Here is an 18904-nt window from a genome sequence, read left to right as displayed (position 1 = left end):
GGCAGCCCCATCCTTCACCCCCAGTGAGGCTACAGTCAGGGACAACAACAGGAGAGGAGGCGCACACGGCACCCACCACAGGGGGGGCGAGGGAGATTCCTGGACCTGACAGAGGCCCTAGGAGCACATGCAGTGACAGTGGTGGGGGTGAGTGTGCTGCTGGTGGGGCAGGAAAGAGGGGCTCCTCCCCCAAAGCTTGCTGCTGCTGGCAGGGAAAAGGCTGGGGGGGAGTCCTCCTCTCTGGCCCCTGTCCCAGAGCAGCCTGCCTGCACCCCAAACTCATCCCCAGCCCTGCCCCACCCCAGAGCCCACACCCCCTGTCAGAGCTTTCACCCTCCCACCGTACCCTCAACCCTCTACCCTAGCCCTGAACCCCTCCAGCACCCCAAACACCTTATCCCTAGTCCCAGCCAGAGCCCTCATCCCCCCAAACCCTGACCCTGTGCCCGAGCCCTGAGCCCCTCCAGCACCCCAAACACCTTATCCCCAGTCCCAGCCAGAGCCTTCACCCCTCATACTCCTACTCTCGCCCTGAGTCCTTCCCACACCCCAAACGCTCCATTGCCAGCCCCAGACAGAGTCCTTACCCGCTACACCCCTACTCTCGCACTGAGCCCCTCCCACACTCCAAATCCCTCATCTTCAGCCACACCTCACAGCCCTCACCCCCACACCCCATCCCTCTGCATCCCTCCCAGCCCCAAACTCCCTCCCAGAGCCTGCACCCTGCACCCCAATCCCCTGTCCCAGCCTAGGGCCTGCACCCCAGACCTCCTCCCTCACCCAAACTCCCTCCCAGAGCCTTGGGTAGGTGGGGGGTGGAGTTTGGGGGGGCAGAGTTTGGGCAGGGGCGGGTTCTGGGTGCCACCAAAATTCTACAAACATGCCACCCCTGCCAACAAACACTTACTCAGGAGCAGTTCTTCCCAATGCAAATATTTCTACTGAAGGATGATACTAATGTTACACATTAAAGGTGGGACTTTAGAAAGCACCCAGTGTCGTCCTAGTTCTGCTTCCAGCGAAGTCCATAGTAAAACTTCCATTGACTTCCTGGGAGCAGTCAAGTCAATGCTGAACACTTTTGAAAATCCCAGCTTAAAGGCCTGATGCTGTGTTCCTCACCCCCCGCAAACACCCAGGGTGAAATTCTGGAACATTAAGGTCAATAGGGCCAGAATTTCACACCCAGAGACCAATGCAGGATCAGGCCTGAGGACATTTTTCCAGAGTTTGTCCAGTTAGTCACATACTGTAAGAAACAACAACAATTTCTGAAGGAAATAAGTGTCCATTAGCAACTTGAATGAGACCACCAAAGCCTGGTGTCATGTATCCCTTTGGGCAGAAAGACAAAAAGCATGCACAAATTTAGTACTAAACTGAACTGTGTAAGTGAATTCATAAGCCATCCAGCCATGAGAAAAACCTGCCAGGAGGCAGGCAGAGAAACACAAGTGAATAAATAGTTTAAAAACCTGTGTGGGACCATTTCTGTGTTATAAGTTGATATGGTAGCATACTGAATGGGAAGTTTTTTGTTTTCTATATATAATTCTGAGGCAGGTTCTGCAGCACGTTGCTACACTTGCTGGGGTTCTCAAACTGGGGGTTGGGACCCCTCAGGGGGTCGCGAGGTTATTACATGAGGGGTTGCAAGCTGTCAGCCTCCACCCCAAATCCCACTTTGCCTCTAGCATTTATAATGGTGTTAAATATATATGTGACGGGGCAGAGTGGCCTCGCACTGGTACTGCAGGGGTTAACCCCTCTTTCCTAGCCGAGGAAGCCATGCCCCTGGGGCTCTGCTGGGCATGCTCCAACTGGAGAACAGGTATAAAAGCCTGTAGAACACCTCAGTTGGGGTGGACCACTGGAGGAGAAGGAGGCATGCTGCTAGCTCCTGAGGTGGGAGAGCCTGTGTGCCAGGAGCCAGCTAAGCTGGGACACTCCCTGAGACCCCAAAAGAGGACCCCCCCTGCAGCAGATGGCCTGGGATTCATGGTAGGAAGTGACCTGGGGAACTTTAGAGGCGAATGGCATTAGAGCAGGGTAGATGCTTGGCGTGTTGTGGGTAGATCCCTGCCAAGCTACTGGCAAGGGGAGCTTGCCACTACCAGGACCTGGTGGAGAGGGTGGGCCTGAGTTCCCCCTACCACCTCCCCCCTGAATTGTGAGGGGGGAATTGTATGGACTCTGGCTGGTAGGCCGTGCTACCCTGCTTGTGAGGGGGATTGTATGGACTCTGGCTGCTAGGCTGCACCACCCTGCCAGATGGGGTGATAGTAGGGAAGAAGGCCAAGAGGCTGTAACCGGCTGCCTGCAGAGAGGTGGGCACAAGGACTTGAAAGTGGTGAGGTGCTGACACCCCATCCTACCCCTGCCACAGAGGGGCACTGCAGTGCCAGGCCTGCCACAATATAAAAAGTGTTTTTAATTTATAAGTGGGGAGGTTGCACTGAGAGGCTTGCTATGTGAAAGGGGTCACCAGTACAAAAGTTTGAGAACCACTGCTTTACAACATTCTAGCAATGTGATCACTGTTGCTGGAGTTTTAATCTAACAGGAGGCTCTGAACCCTGTCTTTTTAACATCATGGTCTTTTCTATAAGGTTATTTGGAAGCCAGGTATTTTAATGTCAAGGGCATGTTTTCTTTATTTTCCTAAGTAACAACATATATTAAAAACACTTATATATATATATATATATATATATATATATAATCATAGTCTTGAAAATACTTGATTCACCTACTGTGACATTTTCTAAAATCCTTAAATATCGATTATCATAAGCTTGAATTAACAAGTGGACTGAGTGCTCCATCTTGCATGAAAACCTAGAAGGAGCTAAAAGGGAGGACATTTCTGTGAAGTTTTCCTCACACATTACTTTTGAATTTGTCTATTGTAGAAAAGGACAAAGTTTGTTACCATCCTGTGGATCCAGCCACGAGGCTGACCCCCAAACTCTGTGGAGCCTGAGGTGGGGCCATTTACATGAAGCCCCTGTATCTCTGTACCTAGTTCTGTCAATCCCTGCAAGCTTGTCCCCTTCATTGACAGTTTAGCTCCAATGGAACCAGGCAGTCAGCGCTTCTCTAGCTGTCGTCAACACTGGGTACCCCTTGAAAAGGGGATCCCTGTCATTAAGATTCTTGGAAAGGAATCCTGAGGGATATTCGCAGTGGTATTGGTGAAATGATGCTCATTCTGCTCACCTAACCCCAACCACTCCCCACTATTTAGAGCTCCACAGAGTATTTGTTGTGGGGCAAGGCAGAGACTCTGGCACACAGACAGCTGACTACCCCTCTTCTCTGCCTGGAAGGAGTGTGACCCACACCTAGAGGATGCCTGCTACATGTAGACAGCTGGGTCATGATAAGATCCCAAACACGTTTCACTGTCCTGAGTAAAAGTGCAGTAGTGTTGTGCATACACAGGTTCCATTCATTTTAATACATTGACCTTTTATAATATTGCTATTTTTCTCTCTCAACAGTACTTCTCCCTACACTAGCCCTAATTGGCTGTAAGAAAACTTAGCTTTGCATCCCAACTGCTATTGCTTTCATATGGAATGCTGTCATACTTGCCTTCAGTCATGTTCTGTAATGCAATCCACTTCAGATCTCTTGGGGTGTTGAGATCCAGGAACTCATTACTAATCAGTGTGCTGTAATTCTCTCTCTCTCACTTGCACACCTATAGGGTTATTTTAGGTTGGGCTAAGTGTCTTATTTCCAATTATACTCAACGCCTTTTTAATTTTCCATAATAAACGGAAGTGTGTAATTATTATGCAGTTTTTTATTTTCCACATCTTCCAGTACAGACAGTAATCAATCTTCTATTGTGTGTCTTACCATCTAAAATCATAAACCAAAGCTATTATAAAACCACAATAAATAATTTACTGATTTCCTTTCAGCTTCAGAATATATTTCTTTCAATATGTTTTGAGATGTAATATTTCTCTGGGGGAATTTATTTAGTGTAGTTTTCTAATTCGATTGGATTAAGGAAGTGAAGTCTGCCCATTTCAGATGCATGCAGGTGGTTTAATGCATTAGGGAGATGTTTATCTCTCTGTGTAGGTGTGTTTAATATGTTTTGCCTAATTGTATTTCCTCTTCACTACCTAAAAATTTCTTAATGGGATTAATCTTTCTAGCCCTACCCGCCTGGTTTTCATTGTGCTACACATAATTTAATTATACAGTTGTAATGCTTTTCTACTCCAAAAGAAACTGTACATATCAAAAATATTATTTGATAAATACTCAGGTACAAACTCTGCATTGGTTTACACCACAGCAGCCTTGTTACTCCATTGGGATTGCACTGGGTGAAAAATTTTAGGTTTCAGAGTAAAACCATAGTGCCCTTGAATATATGTGACTCAAAACTTCAGTGGGAGTTGCATGTGCAAATCTGAAATTATACTGTGATTTGTCCTGTACTAATTTATCATGAGAACGGCCATACTGGGTCAGATCAATGGTCCATCTAGTCCAGTATCCTGTTTTCTGACAGTGGCCAGTGCCAGGTGCCCCAGAGGGAATGAACAGAACAGGTCATCATCAAGTGATCCATCCCCTGTTGTCCATTCCCAGCTTCTGGCAAACAGAAGCTAGAGACAATTCAGACCATAGTTTTGCATCCCTGCCCATCCCGGCTAATAGCCATTGATGGACCTGTTCTCCATGAACTTACCTAGTTTTTTGAACCCTGATATATAGTGTTGGCCTTCACAACATCCTTTGGCAAAGAGTTCCACAGGTTGCCTGTGTGTTGTATGAAGAAATACTTCCTTTTGTTTGTTTTTATACCTGCTGCCTATTTCATTTGGTGACCCCCTAGTTCTTGTGTTATGAGAAGGTGTAAATAAGACTTCCTTATTTACTTTCTCCACACTACTCATGATTTTATAGACCTCTATCATATTCCCCCTTAGTCGTCTCTTTTCCAAACTGAAAAGTCCCAGTCTTATTAATCTCTCCTCATATGGAAGCTGTTCCATACCCCTAATAATTTTTGTTGCCCTTTTCTGTACCTTTTCTAATTCCAATATACCTTGTTTGAGATGGGACAACCAGATCTGCACTCAGTATTCAAGATGTGGGCATACCATGGAGTTATATAGAAGCAATATAATATTTTCTGTCTTACTATCTGTCCCTTTCTTAATGATTCCCAACATTCTGTTAGCTTTTTTGACTACCACTGTACATTCAGTGGATGTATTCAGAGAACTATCCACAATGACTCCAAGATCTTTCTTGAGTGGTAACAGCTAATTTAGATCCCATCATTTTATATGTGTACTTGGGATTGTTTTCCAATGTGCTTTACTTTGCATTTATTAACATTGAATTTCATCTGCCATTTTGTTGCCCAGTCACCCAAATTTTGTGAGGTCCCTTTGTAACTCTTTGCAATCTGCTTTGGATTTAACTATTTTAAGTAGTTTTGTATCATCTGCAAATTTTGCCACCTCACTGTTTACCCCTTTTCCCAGATCACTTATGAATATATTGAACAGTACTGGTTCCAGTACAGACACCTGGAGGATACAACTATTTACCTCTCTCCATTCTGAAAACTGACCATTTATTCCTCTTTTGTTTCCTATCTTTTAACCAGTTACTGATCCATGAGAGGATCTTCCCTCGTATACCATGGCAGCTTATTTTGCTTTAGAGCCTTTGGTGAGGGACTTTGTCAAAGGCTTTCTGAAAATCTAAATACACTATATCCACTGGATCCCCCTTGTCCACATGATTGTTGACACCTTCAAAGAGTTCTAGTAGATTGGTGGGGCATGGTTTCCCTTTACAAAAACTGATTCTTCCCCAACAAATCGAGTTCATCTATGTGTCTGATAATTCTGTTCTTTACTATAGTTTCAACCAGTTTCCTTGGTACTGAAGTTAGGCTTACCATCCTGTAATTTCCTGGCTCACCTCAGGAGCCTTTTTTAAAAAAAAATTGGCATCACATTAGCTATCCTCCAGTCATCTGGTACAGAAGCTGATTTAAATGATAGGTAACATACCACAGTTAGTAGTTCTGCAATTTCACGTTTGAGTTCCTTCAGATCTCTTGGGTGAATACTATCTGGTCCTGGTGACTTATTACTGTTTAATTTATCGATTTGTTCCAAAACCTTCTCTAATGACACCTCAATCTCTGACAGTTCCTCAGATCTGTCACCTAAAAAGAATGGCTCAGGTTTGGGAATCTCTTTCACGTCCTCAGCCATGAAGATTGATGCAAAGAATTCATTTAGTTTCTCCACAATAGCCTTATCTTCCTTAAATGCTCCTTTAGCATTTCAATCATCCAGTGGCCCTACTGGTTGTTTAGCAAGCTTGCTAAAATTAAACAATTTTTTGCTGAGTCTTTGGCTAGCTGTTCTTCAAATTCTTTTTTGGTCTTCCTAATTATATTTTTACCCTTCACTTGCCAGAATTTATGCTCCTTTCTATTTTCCTCAATAAGATTTAACTTCCACTTTTAAAAAGATGCCTTTTTACCTATAACTGCTTCTCTTACTTTGTTGTTTAGCCAAAGTGACACTTTTTTTGGTCCTCTTTCTATGTTTTTAATTTGGGGTATACATATAAATTGAGCCTCTATTATGGCATCTTTAAAAAGTTTCCATGCAGCTTGCAGGGATTTCACTTTTGGCATGGTATCTTTTAATTTCTGTTCAACTAACTTCCTCATTTTTGTGTAGTTCCCCTTTCTGAAATTAAATGCCACAGTGCTAGGCTGCTTTGGTGTTTTCTGTTCTTTATTAAAAACGGACAGGCATCTGTATGAAGTTTTACACTTTTGCTCAATATTTTAAAAGTAATAAAAGGGGTCATATCATACCAACCATAGTCATTAAAAAAATGGTCTTTGATTTCAGTGGGGAATTCTGTTTTAAAAATGAGGCACAGCCTGGCCACAAAATAATAGCCATGTGATCTGGAAAAGAGGAAAACAAATCAATTCACCATTATAATGAATGGATAGATATGTAAAGAAAACAACACTGTTAATCTGTATTGCCAAATTCAAACATTTAAAAATCACAAGTCAGGCCTCAAAAACATGAGATTAACTTAAATCATGAGTTGTGTGGGGTCATTTTTAGTGCATTTTGTTTTTTTTTAATTTGGCTTCTGAGCCTGTAGGGTGCACTTTCAGAGAGAAACTTGAGAAGGCAAAGTAACCACGAAGGCTTATGTGATGGGGTGGACTACCCTTAAGGGCAGTAGTGCCTAGTGTTCAGCTCATTCTGTTGCCTGGCATGGCCCTTTAAAGATTTTGAAAGGCCCAATAAAGGACCTAAGGAGGGATAGGGATAGAGATGAAGTGGTTCCAGGAATAATCGGTGGTTGAAAGAAAGATAGGCAGTGTTTCTTTTAAAGGCCTGAGACCAGGAGCCTGGCAGAGTGGGCAGGGCAAGAATCCTCTCTTCCCTAATTAATCAGGGGATGAACTGGGAGAAAATAGCCAGCATAAATATTGCCTTCTCTCTCACAGCAAGTGCAGACACTGAAGGGAGAACGCTGGCCAGCTGAGCCCTCCAGATTGGAAGGCTAATTAGAGACGGGGTTCAGCTGAAGGAAGATAGCAAAAGCCTTGCAGCTGACTATTCCAAGGCAAGAGACCTGTGATACTAACTCCATCCCCAGAGAGAGGGCTGCGGGGGAGCGCCTGTTTGGAGGAGGGAGGTATTGGTAAGGAAGGAGGTAAGGTGACAGGCAGGGCCAGCTGTAGGCCAATTCCCTGGAATCGGGCCCTGCGCCTAAGAGGGCCCCACGCCTTAGGCACCTTTTTAATTTTTTAATATTTTTACTCACCTGGCGGCAGTCCGGGTCTTCGGTGGCACTTCAGCAGCAGGGGGGTCCGCGGAAGACCTAGAGCGAGGGAAGGACCCTCCTACTGCTGAAGTGCAGCCGAAGACCCAGACCACCGCTGGGTATTGGAATCGGGCCCCGCAGTTCCTAAAGCCGGCCTTGGTGACAGGCAGAAGGAATGCTCGCAGTACAGTACAGTTGCCACAGGGAAGGGCTGGGAGTGGTCTTTGGGAAAGCATCCTCATAGCTGGCTAAGAAGAAGTTGTGAGGAACCACAGATAAAGGCTGGGATAGCAGAGACGAGACGTGGCCAAGGTGTCAACAAATGGGGTAAAGGTAGGAGCAGCTCAGGGAAGTGGGAAAGGGAGGGGAGGAACAATCCTTAACCATTTAAAACAGGGTGTTTGTGCTGGAACCCAAAGAAGAGGGTGGGCCTGGGTTCCCCTTGCTTCTTCCCAGATGAAGTGCATGAGTGTTAAGAGTAATAATGCCAAAACCAAGTTCCAGATGCAGTGGAGTCACATCTTACGCGGGGGTTAGGTTCTAAAGTCAGCACATAAGGTGAAAATCGCATATAGTCAGAATTACCCTTGAAAATACCCCTAAATTGCCCATAAAGTACAGTATACTGTACATGGTTTTGTGTATACAACCCTGTACAGTAATATGTATACAGTAATGTACAGTATATAATAGAGTACATATGCAAAATATAATTTTACAGTACTGTATTTTTAATTACAGGGAGTTGTCAGGGCTTGATGTCGATCCAGGAGACGGAAGTGACGGAGAGCTTGGGTGACAGAGCGAGTCGTAGATGAAGTGGTTGGCTCTGGTTCAGCTTGAGAAGTTAATTGCGTAGGCTCGTCTGCTGCTGGTTGTTTTTCCTTGAAAAACATGGTGATCAGCAACTGTCGCTGTTGTCACTTGAGCTACTCAAACATTTCTTGATATGGTCTCAAATAGTCTGTAACACGACATGTGATTTTGAGGCTTCATTCCATAGAGGGATCGTATTCAGAAATTAAATCATTCAAGCGTTTTGCTGCTTGGAACACTTCAGCAAATTTATGAAGATTCCAACTTGCTGGCTCTTCCTGTTTGTCATCATCACCTTCGTCTTCTGTAGACAATTTTATCAGTTCCTCTAACTCCTCGTTAGTCAGTGTTTCTCTACGGCTCTCAATTAATTCATCAATTTCTTCCTCAAGGATGTCGATGAAGCCATCACCGCCCACTTGCCTGGCCACCTGAACAATGCATATCACTTCTTTGTCAATAGTCGGGGAAACCCTTAAAATCATTCACACATTCTTTCTATAGGTTTTGCCAACATGCATTGACTGTTTCAGGCTTGATTGCATCCATTGCCTGTTTAATATAAGTGATGCAATCGGCAATGTTGAAGGACTTCCAACACTCCATCACATTAAGGTTGCGGTCAGCATCCATAGCACTATGTATCCGTGAGAACATAAGCCTTGTGTACGTGGCCTTGAAACAGTGCCTTGGTCGAGAGGTTGGAGGATGTAGGTGGTATTGTGGGGAGGGGGGGGGGGGAAGAGAGAGAAAGACGACTTCAACGTCATTATGTGCAAACCGGAGTGCCGCAGGGTGGCCAGGAGCACTGTCTACAATCAGCAACACTTAAAGTCAAGTCCTTTCTCTTTGAGGTACCGCTTGACCTCCGGAATGAAACACTTGTGGAACCAATCCAGAAATAATGTGCCGTCACCCAAGCCTTTTTATTTGATTGCCGGAACACTGGCAGGAGATTTTTGTTCTTGCCTTTTAGGGCATGGGGATTTGCAGCTTTGTAGAGCAAGCCCGGCTTTATTAAATGCCTAGTCGCATTGCCACAAAACAACACAGTCACACAGTCTTTAGCTGCTTTGAAGCCAGGGGCTTGTCTTTCTGATTTTGAAATGTAAGTGCGAGTGGACATTTTTTTTTTCCCCCAGAAGAGCCCAGTCTCATCAGCATTAAAAACTTGTTCTGGAAGAGCTTTTTTTTTTCCTATGACATAACATAAGAACGGCCGTACCGGGTCAGACCAAAGGTCCATCTAGTCCAGTATCTGTCTACTGACAGTGGCCAATGCCAGGTGCCCCAGAGGGAGTGAACCTAACAGGCAATGATCAAGTGATCTCTCTCCTGCCATCCATCTCCATCCTCTGACGAACAGAGGCTAGGGACACCATTCTTACCCATCCTAGCTAATAGCCATTTATGGACTTAGCCACCATGAATTTATCCAGTTCCCTTTTAAACATTGTTATAGTCCTAGCCTTCACAACCTCCTCAGGTAAGGAGTTCCACAAGTTGACTGTGCGCTGCGTGAAGAAGAACTTCCTTTGATTTGTTTTAAACCTGCTGCCTATTAATTTCATTTGGTGACCCCTAGTTCTTGTATTATGGGAATAAGTAAATAACTTTTCCTTATCCACTTTCTCAACATCACTCATGATTTTATATATCTCTATCATATTCCCCCCCCTTAGTCTTCTCTTTTCCAAGCTGAAGAGTCCTAGCCGCTTTAATCTTTCCTCATATGGGACCCTCTCTAACCCCCTAATCATTTTAGTTGCTCTTTTCTGAACCTTTTCTAGTGCTAGAATATCTTTTTTTGAGGTGAGGAGACCACATCTGTACACAGTATTCGAGATGTGGGTGTACCATGGATTTATATAAGGGCAATAATATATTCTCAGTCTTATTCTCTATCCCCTTGTTAATGATTCCTAACATCCTGTTTGCTTTTTTGACCGCCTCTGCACACTGCATGGACATCTTCAGAGAACTATCCACAATGACTCCAAGATCTTTTTCCTGACTCGTTGTAGCTAAATTAGCCCCCATCATGTTGTATGTATAGTTGGGGTTATTTTTTCCAATGTGCATTACTTTACATTTATCCACATTAAATTTCATTTGCCATTTTGTTGCCCAATCACTTAGTTTTGTGAGATCTTTTTGAAGTTCTTCACAATCTGCTTTGGTCTTAACTATCTTGAGTAGTTTAATATCATCTGCAAACTTTGCAATCTCACTGTTTACCCCTTTCTCCAGATCATTTATGAATAAATTGAATAGGATTGCTCCTAGGACTGACCCTTGGGGAACACCACTAGTTACCTCTCTCCATTCTGAGAATTTACGATTAATTCCTACCCTTTGTTCCCTGTCCTTTAACCAGCTCTCAGTCCATGAAAGGACCTTCCCTTTTATCCCATGACAGCTTAATTTACATAAGAGCCTTTGGTGAGGGACCTTGTCAAAGGCTTTCTGGAAATCTAAGTACACTATGTCCACCGGATCCCCCTTGTCCACATGTTTGTTGACCCCTTCAAAGAACTCTAATAGATTAGTAAGACACGATTTCCCTTTACAGAAACCATGTTGACTATTGCTCAACAGTTTGTTTTTCTATGTGTCTGACAATTTTATTCTTAACTATTGTTTCGACTAATTTGCCCAGTACCAACATTAAACTTACCGGTCTGTAATTGCCGGGATCACCTCTAGAGCCCTTTTTAAATATTGGCGTTACATTAGCTAACTTCCAGTCAATGGGTACCGAAGCCGATTTAAAGGACAGGTTGCAAACCTTAGTTAATAGTTCCGCAACTTCACATTTGAGTTCTTTCAGAACTCTTGGGTAAATGCCATCTGGTCCCGGTGACTTGTTAATGTTGAGTTTATCAATTAATTCCAAAACCTCTTCAAGTGACACTTCAATCTGTGACAGTTCCTCAGATTTGTCACCTACCAAAGCCAGTTCAGTTTTGGGAATCTCCCTAACATTCTCAGCCGTGAAGACTGAAGCAAAGAATCCATTTAGTTTCTCTGCAATGACTTTATTGTCTTAAGCACTCCTTTTGTATTTTGATCGTCAAGGGGCCCCACTGGTTGTTTAGCAGGCTTCCTGCTTCTGATGTACTTAAAAAACATTTTATTACCTTTTGGAGTTTTTGGCTAGCCGTTCTTCAAACTCCTCTTTGGCTTTTCTTATTACACTCTTGCACTTAAGTTGGCAGTGTTTGTGCTCCTTTCTATTTGCCTCACTAGGATTTGACTTCCACTTTTTAAAGGAAGTCTTTTTATCTCTCACTGCTTCTTTTACATGGTTGGTAAGCCACAGTGGCTCTTTTTTTTAGTTCTTTTACTGTTTTTCTTAATTTGGGGTATACATTGAAGTTGGGCCTCTATTATGGTGTCTTTAAAAAGGGCCCATGCAACTTGCAGGGATTTCACTTTAGTCACTGTACCTTTTAACTTTTTGTCTAACTAACCCCCTCATTTTTGTATAGTTCCCCCTTTTGAAATTAAATGCCACAGTGTTGGGCAGTTGAGGTGTTCTTCCCACCACAGGGATGTTGAATGCTATTGTATTATGGTCACTATTTCCAAGCGGTCCTGCTATAGTTACCTCTTGGACCAGCTCCTGCGCTCCACTCAGGATTAAATCTAGAGTTGCCTCTCCCCTTGTGGGTTCCCGTACCAGCTGCTCCATGAAGCAGTCATTTAAAGTATCGAGAAATTTTATCTCTGCATTTCGTCCTGAAGTGAAATGTTCCCAGTCAATATGGGGATAATTGAAATCCCCCACTATTATTGGATTCTTAATTTTGATAGCCTCTCTAATTTCCCTTAGCATTTCATCATCACTATTACTGTCCTGGTCAGGTGGTCGATAATAGATCCCTAATGTTATATTTTTACTAGAGCATGAAATTTCTATCCATAGAGATTCTATGGAACATGTGGATTTGCTTAAGATTTTTACTTCATTTGAATCTACACTTTCTTTCACATATAGTGCCACTCCTCCCCCTGCACGACCTGTTCTGTCCTTCCAATATATTTTGTACCCCAGAATGATTGTGTCCCATTGATTGCTCTCAGTCCACCAGGTTTCTGTGATGCCTATTATATCAATATCCTCCTTTATCACAAGGCACTCTAGTTCACCCATCTTATTATTTAGACTTCTGGCATTTGTGAACAAGCACTTTAAAAACGTGTCCCTGTTTATTAGCCTGCCTTTTTCTGATGTGCCAGATTCTTTTTTATGTGACTGTTTATCATCTGATCTGGCCCTTACATTATATTCTTCCGTCCTCTGCCCCTGATTATTACCTGGAGATTCTCTATCATCAGACTCTCCCCTAAGAGAAGTCTGTGTCCGATCCACACACTCCTCTGCAGCAGTCAGCTTTCCCCCATCTCCTAGTTTAAAAACTGCTCTACAACCTTTTTAATGTTTAGTGCCAGCAGTCGGGCTCCACCTAAACCAAAGTGGAACCAATCTCTCCTGTATAGGATCCTCCCATCCCAGAAGTTTCCCCAGTTCTAATGAACGTGAACCCCTCCTCTCTACACCATCATCTCATCCACGCATTGAGACTCTGAAGCTCTGCCTGCCTACCTGGCCCTGCGCGTGGAACTGGGAGCATTTCCGAGAATGCCACCATAGAGGTCCTGGATTTCAGTCTCTTCCCTAGCAGCCTAAATTTGGCTTCCAGGACATCTCTCCTACCCTTCCTTATGTCATTGGTACCATGATCACCGGCTCCTCCCCAGCACTACACATAAGTCTGTCTAGATGCCTCGAGAGATCCACAACCTTCACACCAGGCAGGCAAGTCACCATACAGTTCTCCCGGTCATCACAGACCCAGCTGTCTATGTTTCTAATAATCAAATCTCCCATTACTAACACCTGCCTTTTCCTAGAAACTGGCGTTCCCTCCCCCGGAGAGGCAACCTCAGTGTGAGAGGCGACCCCAGCACCATCTGGAAGGAGGGTCCCAACTACGGGGAGCAGAGGGAAACCTTCCATTGACTGCTCTGCTTCCCTGGGCCGTTCTTCCTCCTCAATAGCGCAGGGGCTGTCTGAGCGGAGGTGGGACAATTCTACAGTGTCCCAGAAAGCCTCATCAACATACCTCTCTGCCTCTCTTAGCTCCTCCAGTTCCGCCACCCTGGCCTCCAAAGTCCGTACATGGTCTCTGAGGGCCAGGAGCTCCTTGCACCGACTGCACACATACGCCACCCGCCCACAGGGCAGGTAATCATACATGCTACACTCAGTGCAATAAACTGGATAGCCCCCACTCTGCTGCTGGGCTTCTGCCTGCATTGTCTCCTAGTTAATGGAAGGGCGGTTTACAGAAAGGGGTTTTGAAATGTGGTTTGGTTTATAGGTTTTAAGGGGACTGCAGGGAAGGGGTTAGGGCCGGCGGGGGGACTCCCACTCCCTTTCTAAACTCCCTTGCGAAACTCCCTGTTAGCAGCCCCTGTTCGCAAAGCTATGATTTTTTTTTAATTGTTCAGGGTAGGCTTTTGCTACCTCTTCATTGGCAGATACAGCTTCACCAGTAGTCTGTACGCTTTTGAGGTTGAAGTGGTTCCTAAAACTGTTAAGCCAACTTTGGCTGGCTTTGAATTCCTTCTCATCAGAAGGCTGCCCCTCTTCTGCAGGAGGTTTGAACAGTGCGTAAAGGCTAAGAGCCTTTTCTCGCAACATGTTGCCATCGATAGGCACATGTTTACGGTTCATGTCTTCCAGCCATACGTTTAATGCCTTTTCAGTCTTCACTGAAATCATATCACGCACCTGGTTCGTCACCTTAGCGGTTATTGGAGCACTTGATGCCATGGCTTGACGAATTTCTCTCTCTCGAATATTGATGGCATGGATGCTAGATTTGTTGCTGACATATTTACGTGCCACATTGGAGACCGACATACCATCTCTCAATAAGTCCAACACAGCCAGTTTTTCCTCCAGCGTTGGAACAGATCACTGTTTCTTTGGTTGAACACCAGATGAAGTAGTTGCCATGCATTTAGGGGCCATGTTGTATAAAAACACGTATCTTTAAACACTAGAATCACACTCAGTGCGGCAAGATGCTTACACTATGAGAGGAGCGCGGGAACTGAGACCGACTGAGGGAACAGCAGAGTCACGTCTCCCATCTCACGCTTACTCCGGGGCATACACTTATTGGGTGGAATGGTGGGTGGAATCGCCCACACTGTTTACAGGTATCTTGTTGTTTTCTTTTTTTTTTTTCCGAGTGCATATAGTTGAATTCGCATAAGTTAAATATGTGTATGATGTGACTCACCTGTAGATGTTAGGAGACTTGAAGGCCAAGAGTTCCCCAGTTTTGGACTTTTTGTTTACACCAGAAGGGGAATGGACTGAGTAGTGACCTCGCTGGAAAATAACAAATTATTGTGGAATTGGAACAGCTAAAGCGGGCACTAAACTGGAGGGGGAAAAAAATCTCTGCAACACTGGTCCTCAGGAAAACAGCACTTGTTTTTATGTTTCTTTTTTTTTTTCCCCCTGCCTCACTTCTGCAAAATTGAAATGCAAGAGTCCCCAACCCATAGGTCAGTACCTGCAACTCTAAGGGCTTGTCTACATGGGAGGTTTAATCTGTCGCTTTTTGCTGTCAGGTAACGCACAGTATGCAAGCTGCAGTAATAGCATGCACACGGGATGGAGCATTCTCCATCAATGCATATCATTGTGTATACCTGGCAGTGGTTTGCTATGAACTGAGGGTGTGGTGTTCTCAGAAGGTATCCCTTGCTCCTCTGCTTTGCAGCTGAGCAATGGCATTCTGGGATTTTCATGCTGTACAATGTGGGATGCATAGTGGAAGCCAGGATAGTTTATTTTTTTAAAATTCTTCTGTCTCTGCCCCAAACTTCCTTTATGGGCAGGCCAATGCCATTTTTGAATTGCTGTCAGTCACTGGGGACCCAACAATACTCTTCGCCTCTATGCTGGCAACCTTGAATATGCAGAGGCTGCTTGGGGTGTGTTTCAGCACTCAAAGCTGGATGAATTCTGCTGGGGACATCACCTGCTGCACCACAGAGCAGATGATGTGGTAGCAGCAGCTTCTCCAGCAGCAGGAGGGTCTTCAGCAGCAGTGGAACCAGGACTGGGTGAGGAAAATACTGAGCAACTGATAGTAGAGGACCGCCTCCAGGAGCAACTTTACAGTGTGCAGTGCTGTTTCTGGGCTCGGAAAACCAGTGGCGGTTGGTGGGAAAGGGTTATTCTGCAGACCTAGGATGACCAGCAGCGGTGAGAGAATTTCAGGATGCAGAGGGAAACCTTTCTGGAGATATTTGTTGCTCTGGCCCTGGAGCTACAGTGGCAGCGTACCAACATGTAGTGCCACATACTCCTGGACAAGCAGATAGCAATTGCCATTTGGAATTGGCCATCCCTGAATGCTACTGATCCGTAGTGAACCAATGTTGTGTGGGAAGATAAATGGTTGGGGCCCTTGTCATGCAAGAACGTGATACCGTGGAAAAGGTACTGTTGCACTGGGTTATAAAGCTTGGTAATGCTCAGGACGTTAGTTGGCTTTGCACGCATGGAGTTCCCAGACTATATATTAGGCCAAATGGTAAAGCAAACTAGGGTGACCAGATGTCCCAATTTTATAGGGACAATCCCGATATTTGGGACTTAATGTTATATAGGCGCCTATTATCCCCCACCCCCCACCCCATACCCCAATTTTTCATACTTGCTGTCTGGTCACCCCAAAGCAAACTTGAACTGAACCCTTTTTGAGGTCAGAAGTTCAGATTTGATTCTTTTCTATATATGTTCTTTTACCATGCTCATCACCATAATATCTGAGCACCTTCCAGTAGTGTGTTAAGTGAGGGTATATCTACATTGAAATAAAACACCTGCAGCTGATACACTGTGAGGCTATAAAACTGCAGTGTTGATATCTATTCTCGGGCTGGAGCCCAGGCTTTGGGGTGCTGGGCAGAGGCTTAGTCTCAGATCCCAGGCTCCAGCCCCAGCCCCAATGACTACATGGCTCCTTTTAGCCATGCAGCCTGAGCCCTGTGAGCCCAAGTCAGTTCACCCAGGCTCAGAGACTTGGTGCTGCAGGTTTTTTATTGCACTGTAGACATACCCTGAGTGACTATCTGTCCCTGTGGCAAGGTGATGACTCACTGGCATGGCACCTCCTGCTGGTCGTGTTGGGAATTAGCTCTTTCCAGCCTGGAGCACCCTCTGCAGGCCAGTGTCTCGCCTGCCGCTGGCCCCGGGTCCTTCCCAGACCCTGGTGCCCTTTGCCCAGGGGTTCTGCCCACCACAGTACCCCCTCTCTCTGGGTCTCCCCTCCCAGGGGAACCCCCAGTCCCCTATGCCCACCTTGCCTCAGTGGCTACTGCCAGTCTCCATTTAGTCCCCACTCCCTGGGGCAGACTGCAGACTGTACCACTCATCATCGGCAAGGGGGGTTGGACCAGCTGCCTCTGCCTATTCCTGGGCTACCCCTCTGCAGCCCTAGTACCCTTTTGTGGGCCCTTAACTCGGCCTGCAGCCTGGGGCTTAGCTAGGCTGGAGCTCCCCAGCTCCCTCTGCCCTTCCCCAGCACTGCTCTACCCTAGGTATTCTCCTCAGCTTCCCAGGCAGCCAGGCCCTTCTCTCTAGGGAGCTAGAGAGTGTCTCTCTGGCCCTCAACTCTCTTATAGGGCCAGCTGTGGCCTGATTGCAGCATGGCCCCACCTGTGGCTGCTTCCCCCCAATCAGCCTAGCACTTCTCCGCCACAGCCCTTTCCAGGGCTGCTTTAACACCCTCAGGGCAGGAGCGGGGTGACCACCCTGCTACAGTCCCACATGTATTCTCATCTCCTGCACAACACTGCTGTTGGGGAGTGTAGTGGTTTTGTTTTGGAATTTATTTTTAAATTATGTATGTTGCTTTGTTTGTTACAGAAGGCAAGGTCAAAGAAATGCACTTTCCCTAGAAGCAAAAAGCAGTGAGGTTCATAGTTCTTGGGCAGGGAATTCATTCCACAGTCTTTGACTGACCCCCAAGAAAGCTGTCTCCTGAGGGAGATAACTTTGTCCCCACTCCCACCCATTATTTCCCTTTTTCACACACCTCTCTCTTTCTTGGTTCCATGTAGGACCAGAAACAGAAGTCCAGAAACATCAAGAAAAGTCACTTGTGGTATTTCTGGCGTGACCAGGCGTGTTGGAACTCCCATATGGAAGCTTCTGAGGTTTCCAGCCTTGTTTTGCAGATTCAAGAGGTGCAGGCAGTTTGGGCAAGGGTCAAATAAGCATCTGAACTTTTGGGTGTTTATCTGAATTACAGCTGAACGCTGAGCCTTTTCTGGTTTGCCCATCAGTAGCTCATTATTACTAGAACTTTTGTTAACATTTTAAAAGTAGATAAATAATACAATTCAGAAACAAAGAACCCTAACAAAAACATTGTAATTAACCCTTTGATGCTGGCTCAATGTTTCAAAATGGATGTTCTTTGCAACAGATAGTGTACCTGGAAATATGTTTTAATGAAATTGATTACATAGTATCTCTTCTCTATACTAGATCAGGGAAATGTGGTTTATTATTTGTATTCCTGTAATGCCTAGGAGCCCTAGACATGGGACAAGACCCCACTGTGCTAGGTGCTTTACAAACACAGAACAAAAAGACGGTCCCTGCCCCTAGGAGCTTACACAGTTGAATAAAGGGAAACTTTGTAACTATAGAGGCAACAGGCCATAACCTGATCACTCTCATACCTTTGCATACCAGGACTGACTCTATGAAGTTAATGGCTGTACAGCAGAGTGACTCCAATCTAAAACAACAATCCAGCCCAGTATTTCTGAAGCTGCAGCTGTGTTGTCATTGTTTTCACATTTTATATTGTGGCAGAGCCTCAACAAGGTTCGAGTCTTATTGTTCTGAGCACTGTACAAACCTCTAGAAAATGACAGTCCCTGGCCCAAAAAGCGCAACGGCTACATGACAAGACATAACAAGTGGATGAGACAAACAAGGGGGTAAAAGATGGCAGGTTACAGAAAGAATAGGGTGTGAATCAACCAGCCATGATTGAAATCCTTAAAAGTGGGACTTTCATCACGACTAAAACTGATTATCCTTGGGTTCCCTTCTAAAAAAAAATTACAGTTGTGTCTAATTCAGTAAATTATTTAATTAAACAAAACATTACTGGTG

At 44.9% G+C, this 18904-nt stretch overlaps 1 long non-coding RNA gene across 1 annotated transcript in view; it reads left to right on the top strand.

Annotated features, from left to right (window-relative positions):
• LOC123362141 overlaps positions 1-9115 on the top strand; it is a 145494-nt gene extending 136379 nt beyond the window's left edge. The window contains exons 2-3 of the long non-coding RNA XR_006576353.1: positions 7544-7752; positions 8605-9115. This is a non-coding gene — a long non-coding RNA (uncharacterized LOC123362141). The remainder of the gene's footprint in view (positions 1-7543; positions 7753-8604) is intronic.
• Positions 9116-18904: the final 9789 nt, after the last annotated feature.

Source organism: Mauremys mutica, chromosome 1 (assembly GCF_020497125.1).
Source record: "Mauremys mutica isolate MM-2020 ecotype Southern chromosome 1, ASM2049712v1, whole genome shotgun sequence".
In the NCBI taxonomy this organism is placed as follows: domain Eukaryota; kingdom Metazoa; phylum Chordata; order Testudines; family Geoemydidae; genus Mauremys; species Mauremys mutica.
Note: the sequence above shows the minus strand (reverse complement) of the source record. Positions and strands in the feature narration are given on the sequence as shown.